The sequence below is a fragment of the Oxyura jamaicensis genome, chromosome 1 (genome assembly GCF_011077185.1).
Source record: "Oxyura jamaicensis isolate SHBP4307 breed ruddy duck chromosome 1, BPBGC_Ojam_1.0, whole genome shotgun sequence".
NCBI lineage: Eukaryota > Metazoa > Chordata > Aves > Anseriformes > Anatidae > Oxyura > Oxyura jamaicensis.
The window spans coordinates 127,580,341-127,590,950 of NC_048893.1; positions in this window are offsets into that span (position 1 = coordinate 127,580,341).

Consider the following 10,610-nt stretch of genomic DNA (forward strand, 5'->3'; position numbering starts at 1 on the left):
GTTAAGCCACTGAGTCACGCATCTCACTGGGACACATTTAAGGAGTTTTCTCCTCCTACCACAGCCACATCATCCCATGCCATTTTGTGCTGACACACAGAGTGTGTTGTCATAAACTGCAAGGCAACACAAGCCATAGCAATAACACATTTATCTTGTCTGAGCCTCCACAGATGTGACAGATGAACCAAACTATAAGCAACATTTCCTGGGGTAGGTTTAGTAGCACTCATTGCATTTTCCTTACACTGGTGAGGAGAGGTTTCTACCAGCCCTCTGCACCTTACTCTTGGTTGGATCCAATTAGTCCTTCTCCCAGCAGCTTCACAGAACAAGGTCTCAAGACTGGAGCTGCAGGAATACCAGGGTACGGAAAAAAAAAAAAAACTCAAAACACCAGAAAATATGGGTTTCTTTGTTTCCATGCTCTGTGGAATTTGCCCATTCCTGTGGGCTGGAGAGATTAAGAGAAGCAAAAAGATACTGTGCATCTCTAAGCCAAACAGTTCCACTGAGGCTCCAGCAGAGCACCACGTGGCCCAAGGTCTCATTCTCAGCTTCTTAACTTTGGGCACAACTCCTTGTTAGCACATTCCTCACATAGAGATGGGTAAAGGATGCTCTTATCCGATCCCCTCCCTTCTGAAGGAGAGCCACTGAGATCACATGTACCTCTGTGCAATTCAGGGCCACAAGCAACTTGCTTTGCTCTCAACAGTGCAACAGTATTGGAACATGCTAAAAGTTTGTTTTCAATGTTTTCAGCACTGATAACAAGAATACATGTTTTTAAATGTTTGTTAAAGCCAAAAAATATTTTAAGTACTTTTAATGCACTGGTAAACATATCATTCTCTACCTTCCTTACAGTTAAAGATTCAACTCAATTCCTTTTCATTTGCATGCAGTCAAAATAAAAAATGCATGTTTTCAGAAATGATGCATACCAGTTACCCACCCACTCTCCTCTCCAAAAACCATCTGCAACCATAGCTTATATGTTATTGTTATTTGTTGCACATTCCAGTCATATAAGCCAAGCACTTTCTGTGTCTCTTTTTTTTTTTTTTTTTTCCAAAGTATGCTAAGAGGCTACACAAAGAGTGATCTTCCAGGCTCCCTGCTTGAGCTCTGTAACCAGTTCCTTGAAGTTCCCTCATGCTTAGTGGGTCGGCATCACCAGCAGCCTGCTCACCTCCACTTGCCGGTCTGGGCTCCTTTTTCTGCTCTTGTATTGACCTGCAAGGCACTACATGGCAGTAATGACATGCATATTTACCTTCTGGTACCCAACCTCCTCGAGGTACCCTACACATAGCTTTTCCATTGGCCTATAACATATTTAAGTGGTGTGGCTGAATCTGCTTATCCTAAATGGGGAAGCAGAGAACAGATTGGGCCCCTGAAGTCACATTTTTGCCCTTCAATACCACCAAATGCATTGTGCTTCTGGAAAATCTCTGTACTTGGAGATGTAAAAAGTTCCTCATTCCTTTTAACAATCCAATTTAATAGACTGTATCCACCAGTAGCTGATAACAGAGCCACTCATCTGGCTTGGGAGACTGCTGGTGAGGGAGAGAGGACAAGAAAAATGACACAGGAAGAAAATGAAGTGCTTTTCTCAATCCAGAGCACTCTGAGAAGCACATTGCTTCAAATCTTTGTCATTATCTGCGTAGACGCACCAAGTGCAGCAAGATACACACCTGTACTCCCTGAGCAGAAGAACCCCCCCACATTTTCCAACCTTGAACTGATTTTTATTTCATTGCCAGGAATTCAGGACTGCAAACATTTCTAACCCCAGAACCTCTGATAAGTAGTTGTACAAACCTCATTCCCCAGCTTTAAGGGCAAAAATCTCTTTTTGCTTAGCACTGTATGGAAGAGATGTATGTGGTAGGGAACCATCTGCAGCTGCTAGCGGTATTCCTTCCTTCCAAGCATCAGCATGAGTGACATTAGACTGTCACGGAGTGGGGAAAGAAAAACAACAGAGGACAAGAGGAGCTATAGTGGAAAATAAAGGCCAGAATGTCGAAGGGGAGGGTGGACAGTCTCAGCAGGGCAGGTTCTGGGTCTGCATCACACATTTCAAGGAGCTGTCTTGCCCCAACTATAGAGGAAAACACAGGTTGTCTTGCAGCTTACTGATGACAGCCCCATCAGCTACAAGCAGCACACCCTGCCCTTTAACTATCCGTCATTGCCATTGAAGAGCAAGCCACACACAATAACGGGTTAAGCCTTCATATGCAAATAAACTTATCAGTCTATCCCAAACACTTCATTATTTATGGGCACTATGAACAACTCAACTAATGCAGAAGGTGCTTGTAGTATCTAAAGTAACATAAACCATTTTCCTGTTTTTAAACAGCCATTCCTGACTTTAGATCATTAAGACTGTCATTTTAAGTGGTGAGTGACATTTCTGGTATCCACTGCTGAAGGTGCAAATTGCACTAAATGCAATTTGAGTTTTAGACTCTGCACAGAATCTACAGAATTAAACTAAATACTGACAGAGTTAAGTGGAAAGGACTTTATTGGCTACAAATGTTTGCAATTAAAAAAAAAAAATCAAAGAAAAATGATTTTGTTTGGACGTAAACATTCCCTGCTGCCCTGGAAATACGAACACAGAAACACTGGACTGAGACGCTGGGAAGAAGAAAATGTTCTCTAAAGTAAAGAAAGAACCACCACCACCACAAAAGGTAAAAGTGCTTCTTGAAATATTTCAAGTTTATGAACATTATAAAGATACTGCACGTATTTCTACTTTTTAAATCTCATATGCCATTTAGCTGATTGCGCAGTAAACTGCCATAATACAAAGATGCCAACTGGTTTGGACGAGAATTCCCAGTTATAAAAACGTGAATGAACAGTAAGAGTGCTTGACCTAGATTAAATGCATAAAAATATATGTGCTGCATTGGGCTGGACTAACGCACACTGAACCCTGGAACAGCATGACAGTCAAACCTGAGGGCCAAAATGAGAGGGGAAAAGGTAAGATCTAGCTTTGTTAAACTTCTCAGCAAGTTTTCAGGGACAAACAGTCTGTAGGAAGAACTGCCAAAAGCTCTCTCATAGACACTGGCAATTGTTGTAGTCCCTACTACACAGATGGTCCAAAAAAAGTTTGATAACTTTGCTAGGCAACATTTCCACAAACACTTCAGCTGTTAGTACTGCGTCACATCCCTCTTCTCACTGGTTACAAGAGTCTCTGGGCTTTTGGTTTTGATTTTACTGTGAGAGTTGACAGAGAGACCTGTGGCCAGCTGCACCGGCTTCTCAAAAACAGATGAACCTTGCAGGCAGCCTGGAAGTCTCCCACGTGCACTCCATCCAGGCAGTTAGATGCAAGCTAATTTAGATGCTTACAAAACTTCATGCTAGACCACAGTAACTTGGCAAAATGACATACACGAGTGTGAAAGGCTCTGTGCATGAAGACACTGCCTGCTCCTATGGCTAAGAACACTGCTGCTGTGTTCACCAGATTTTTATAAAGGAGAAAACCACAGCTGACGGGATAACAGGAGAAAGAGCGAGAGGGAAAAGCAACAGTTGAGGCTTAAACTGAAAGTCACATTGAAAAACTGACAGGATCTCATCAGAGCTCAGAAGTAGTAATTTTGCTCAACTGCAGATGCGATGAACTATCTCACAAGCAAAATGTTCTATCACCTCACTTTTAAGATCCATCATTACACCGGTAAAGGGCAGAAGAGTAATAACAGGCTCATTTTTCAGATGCTGCAAGTATCTCAGACCTAAGTGCTGCATACAGGTGGAAGTTTGAAACACCAGTGATCTGACTCTAGCTTTGCTGAAGCTTGACTCTTCCCAGCCGTGTCAGTTTGCCCAGGTTTACACAGTGTTGTCTTATCCCTTCCCAAGCTGCAACACATTTGGGGCTGTCAAATCACTCTGCAGTGCTTTTAATTTGCCCTTTGTAACAAGACCATGTATCAACCCAGCCTTTAAAAAGCACAACTGTGATAAAAGGTACCCCTGTCTTGCTGGAAATCTTACAAATAAACTTATCTGAAATTACCCCCAGAAGTTCATGCCAGAACTCTAGTCAACTAACAGAAAACTATTCTTCTATTTAACATGTTGGTCCTCCCAAACAAATCGGTTCCCACACATTTTAGAAGTATTCCTACCCAGAAATTCCACCAGTCTTCCATTTTTGCTGCAATTTTGTACAAACGCTTGAGGTGCTTGAGAGAAGCTGTGGATGCCCCATCCCTGGAGGCGTTCAAGGCCAGGCTGGATGGGGCCTTGGCCAACCTGGTCTGGTGGGAGGTCCCTGCCCATGGCAGGGGGGCTGGAGTTAGATGATGTTAAAGATCCAACCCAAGCCATTCTATAATTTATTATGAGTAAAGCATAAGAAATACAGTAACACTGAAGAGAGAACATCTTCCCATCCTATCTAAGTAATGGACTTACAAAAACAGTATTAAAAAAGTGTGTATTCACGATTTCTGCTGCAGATCACAGTTAGTGTATGGGTATAAAATCATGATTAATTTCTCCTCCAAGCCTCTCACCTACTGCGTGCTGTATCTTCACTCGTCACTCAGTTAAATGGTTATCTTCAACATCTGCTTTCAGACAGCAGACACCAGCACCTCCATGCTGTCCGCTGTACCATGTAAAGGGCAGCAAGCTTTGCTTGTAATCACCAGAAGAAATCTACTCATGAATCAATGATGAACAGAAGATACGTGGTCTTGCGCCACCCTTTCAGCACAGCCAGCACGCTGACTCAGCAAGGACACGACAACCTCAGGAGCCGTAAGGGCAGGATTCACCCAGCGCCAATGCCATACGCGCATCCATGCGGAAACGAACTGCTGGGAACCGAAGAAACCTGTTGAAGCCAAACACTTCTAATGAGAAACTAACGGAGAAGGAGTTTTCATGCAGAAGCTTACAGCATAGCCACGAGCAGGGTAGCACACGTGCAACAATCAACACCAGAGCAATGACATGCAGTGAAATTACCGGGGGGCTCAAAGACGGTGATGAAGGCCAAGTTTATGAAGGACTAAAACAAAGCGGGGGGTGTTGCAGGGAGATCCCACGTGTCTGAAAAACACCACTGCTAATACTTTGCATGGCAAGTATCCTTAAAAGCAGGCAGCAATTTAAAAGCAGCCACTAACACTGGAGAGCAAGGCAGAGCCCTGGCAATTGTCTCCAGCACACAGAAGACAGGGTGGTCTGGTCCAGCATCAGTAGCAACCAGGCAACTGGGAGGTGACAGAGTGCCAGGAAGGGCACCAGACTGTAGGAAGACTGGAGAGAGTAACAAACAAAACCAACAAATTCTTGGCAGAAGGACTCAGTGACAAGCACTAGGAAGTGCTTCAGACTCCAGCTGGGTATGCTGCTCCCAAGCAGGACAGGAAAAACACGACTGTCGCTGCTTTACTGCTCTGAGTCAGCAGGTTAAGACACACACTTGTGCATCTCATCACTGGGAGAGAAGGGACCAACGTCTGCTCATCCTTCCTTGCTTCTCCTGCCACCCAGTGCCCTTCCGCCCCCGCTTCCCCAAAAGCCCTGCAACTATTACAGAACTTCCTCAGGAGAAGATGCCTGCAGCGATTAGCGTCTAGCAATGATGGTGAAGAGACGCAGCACAGACTAGTGAGTAACAGAACTCAGATTTCCTGGGAAAACAGGACAAAGGTGAAATGATGCAAGTGATCCAGTGACTGAGCTAAAGCACCTTCTTAAAGACTAAAAACTTTTACAGTCTGTAATTATACCTGTAAGATAGTTTTATATTCTACTGTATAGAACACAAATTTCAGCGTTCAGTGGACCAGATTCCCATTTTGGAGGCCACTAAAATACTGGTATTTCAATACAGCAGCCGTTACGTTTTCAGACAGACTAAGGCCTGATTCCTACCATTGCCTCAACAACTGGCAAATAAACCATGACAACTACAGTTAGAACATTATCAAGTCTTTATAAAACAAACATTGCAAGCCAACTTCAAAGGCCAATTTGTTTCTTGTCAATAGTTAAGATTCTGTTGTGCTTTCTTAAGTGGAAAACCAAAAAAATCTGTAAAAGGTCAGGGGATGGAAACCGTGATTACAAAAGGCGAAGTGATGATAAAAGAGCAAGGGGGGAAAAAAAGACTAATATTAAGAACGGTATTTAAATATAAAAATTTATTTAGGTGAAGTCACAAACATTTGTTTTAAATCAATTTACAAACACTTCATGTTATGCATATTATTGAAACTATCAAGGAAAGGTAAAGAAGAGCAGATAACGGCAGTTTTTTTTGTGTGTTTTTTTTTTTTTTTTTTTCCTGAAACAACTAAAGGCATACCCTTACCATCATGCGCCTTACTGGATCATAGTATTACCTTGATCATACTCCCTAGTATGCAAGGAGAAAGGAAAAGAAAACAAAATACTGAGATGTAAAATAATTTAACCATGAACCAGTGAATATGATTTTCATGAACAGCAGACAACAAAAGTGAAGTCTGATGCTCAGGATCCTAAGCATTCTATGAGGATAAAAATAGAATAATAATTTGGGTCAATTGTTCTATCTGATCAAGAATTTTGTAATGCACAATTGGGCTATAAATTACTTCTGGCAATGACAGCAACAGTTAATCCATTTCTCAGAGACGAATGAAGAGGCGATATCCAGCCTCACAGAATTATTTTCTCAACAACCTGAGTTATACCAAATGTAGGATACTGTTTCAAGTCAAATATACATTTATGTTGCAGATATTCTCAATGAAATGGTAAAATTAACAGCTGTAACAAGACAAGTTATGATTTATTTTTTAAGCAAATATAGTACACAGATTATTTTTTTTTTCTTTTTGAAGTGTCCGGTTGTGATCTGCAAAGATCCAGGATTGCACACAGGTTTGCTCAAATGAGAAGGGTTAATCTGCGCATTAAATTGGCTTATATTTTCAATGTAGTATTTTAGGGCAGGGTTCTCCTCCGGGAGAATGTTCCTGACCTCATTCAACCAATGTTCAATTTATTCACCTTCCTGAATCTTTGCCCTCTTTGGATAGTCTGTGACAAGTGCTGCGCTGCAGGAATTCCTGTTTTCCAGCAAACTGGCTTGCTCTGCAGGTTTGTAGTCCACTGTTACAATTGCTGATTGGGTAAAATGAATTTCCTACGTCTTCTCTAGCACAGCTTGCAACGCAACAGAAGCAGAGGTAAAAGAATGCACTAGAATACCAGAGCTCCACTTAAACACCAACGGAGTCAGGCTGTTGGCACCAATAAGAAATTCTGTATTTAACAAATCTGTAAATATTTAAAATCCAAAGTTAGTCAGTTTTATATATAAACTCACCCACTTAGTCTGACTGCCATTCCAACTGGCCTTCTGTTTTCATGGAGTCTGAAATAAAAAAATAAACAAACTGAGAATTGTCCAAAGTTAACTCACATAAATTTGCAGGAACAAATCTCAGCTATGCCAATTACTGCCTTCAAACTAAAGCTAGGGTTTCTCACTTCCGTAAGCTAAAGCAAGTTTATACCTCTCTACTGTTTCCCCAGAAAGGAGGGTTAGCTTCAAACACATCCCTTTGCTGTCTTTGACTTTGTTTTTACTGGTTAACCTTCTGTGCAGAACTGGAGAGATACAGGCACTGCAACAAACTGAAATTTACGAAGTGTTCTACTGAAAGGGGAAAATGAAATGGAGTCAGGCTGCCCAAAGCTGTCCTTTGAAATTACGAAAACAAAAATCAATTCAAGCAAACCATCTGGGAGAAAATGTCTCTGTAAAACTTCTGAATAATATGAAGGTGAAAAAGCTCAGGTTCTGGTCAAAGTCTGTTGTCTATCAAGGCCTATTCTCTCCCATTTGAATTCTCTAATTCTTTTATCCAAATGCAAAACCACAACCCTTTACTTCTCTGAAGCAGTTTTAAACAAGATAGTTAGAGCTCAGGAGCAGAGCTGGGGTGAGGGGGAAACCCACAGGTCAACGTTTCCCTGCTGCTGCCTTGCCAATGATAAGCTCATGCATTATGCTAAGCCTCATCTACATTTAACAGCTGCTCAGATGATTGCTTCAGTTAAGGATATTCTTCTTTCTCAAACAGTTATAAATTAGTACGTGTTACCAATTAAGAAGTGCTCTAATAATAGGCAGGTAGTTGAATCCACACTTAATGGTTATACAGCTTTTACTTCTCATCACGCTGTTATTAGCACTGCAGTTTCTATGTTCAAACAAATCATTAAGCTAAATTTGGGTGTTTTATAAACTATTTAGCTAAAATAAACATGTTTCATTTTTCTTTCCGCAGCTTCTGACTGGCTCTTCAGATGAGAGGAAAAGTCAACGTCAGTATTAAAATCAGTTGGAAAATTTCCACACGATCAAAGGGGATCGAGACCTTTGGTGTCTAAGCAGCCAGCAGTCCAAAGCTCTGCACTGACACAAGTTATCATGAAAGTTACAAGTCTGGTTAATGTTACAGGCTGAAGATCCGACTGGGATGAGATGAAATATATGAGATATTTTCCTTCTGGTGCTCACATAAGATCTGCAGTAAAATAAACACTGAGCTGCTGTTCTCGAGAATGGAGAGATCTAAACAGAGATATCAGAACAAGTTACGTAAATCTAAAACATCAACCACAGAAAGCACCAAGGCCACATGGCTGGCACTGGGACCTATTACAGTACTCGTTACGCTGTCTTTGTTTCCGTTCTTTTTCTGCAGGTTGACCCAGAGATTCTGATAGGTAGAGAAATCAGGGCTTGGTGATGCACTGAATACTTGGGATATCCCCTGAAAAAGGTCCTCCCTTTCCAGATCTGACCAAGAGTCCAACAGTTTAGCCACTCCTCTCTGCTGAAGATAACTGAGAAGTACAATGTCTGATGAGCCAGCAAAACCCCTTCAGGAATGGAAAGATCCTTCCTATGGATGTACTTTTTTTTTTTTTTTTTTTTTTTTTTTTAAGAAATAAATACGGGCAATATAACAGATCCCTTTAACCATCGTTCAGCTGGCATGAAACTCAACATTTAGTGTCCAGGATTTTCGGCTGTGGAGATTTGACAGATTACAGTCACCAATATTAAAAACAACAAAAACGAAAAAACAAACCAAACCAAACAAAACCCAGTACAACCCCAAATATAGACAGGCGGCTCTCTTTGTACCACTGGAGCTTGCTGTCACAGCTCAAGCAGCGGAAATAGTAGATTTGCCTGTGTATGTTCGGGGTTTTGCCAACTCAGTGACACTTGATGCCTGTAATAAAAGCAAATCCTTAATATACACAAAATCTTCCCTGCCTCCCCTGATCATATGCATCCTGCAAACAGGTCAGAACTCGTGGATTAAATCTACTGAGGTCCAAAATAAATTAAATCTCCGAATCACAGTAAGCTTGCACACCACGGCCATTCAAACAAGCTTGTCATTATTTATGTCAGTTTTCCTGGCCTCCCACACAGCCTGCAACTACCCAATGTTCCTACTGCAACAGCAGAGTCTGTACTCTGAGTCCTGGTACTGCTGAGAAAGTTAATTCTTTTAAAGACAACACAAAGTACAAGAAACGCCCTTCTTCTGATGACTTTAGGGAAACACAATATATCCTCAGGGATACATTGCATCCTCAGGAGGGAATTACCAGGGTTCCTAACTCCCAATGGCTGGAGACCTAAGTATTACACAAGCAACTGTTTGCCCAGGGAGCACTTTTTTCCCCAGCAGTCTGACAATTCCCCAGCACACCTCCCACAGCAGCTGGCCAGGCACCTTGTGTGGCCCAAGCAGGTGTGGCCCATGCCTCACAAACTGATGCTCGGCCCTACGGTGGGCATGTGCTCAGGATCAAAGCCGTGATGTGGGAGCCCGAAGGTGTCCCAACTGCCCGTCCACTTTCCTTGCCCCTTCTCCTCTTCCCCTCCACAGGGGCACCACTGGGGCCAGGGGATAGCACCGCCGCGGCCGCCGGCCTGTCACACCTGGCTTTTCTCCTCCTTCTTGGGGCTCTGGGACGACGATGAGGATGGTGGTGGCGGTGGTGGCGGCGCGGCCTGCGGCTCGCTCTCGGCACGCTGGTGCCTGCTGATGAGCGACTTGAGGGGAGCCATCCACTTCATCCAGAGGTCCAGGTCGACGTCACCCCACGGCAGGTTGGGGTCCTTGGCCGCCCGCCGCCGAAAGTCCTCGTCATAGCTCATCCACGAGGTGCCCCCGTAGGTGGCGTGCAGCTTGCGGATGGTGTCCAGGTACTTGAACATGGCCCCGCAGCGCGCCGGGTGCTTCTCGCACACCACGCTGGCGTACACCAGAAAGGCGGAGACCCACTGGTCCAGCGTGTCCCCCGGCCGCGGGCCGTGCTCGGGGGTCAGCTCTGTGTGGAGCAAGGAAAACAGGTCAATGAACTCCCCCCGCCAGATGCGCTCCTTGGTGGCCTTGGCCAGCTGGTAGCCCAGGGGCCGCCGCAGCCCCACGTAGGGGGTGGCCGCCGCCTCCGCCGTCGGGGCCGGGGCCGGAGCTGGGGCCGGAGCCGGGGCCGGAGCCGGGGCCGGGGCC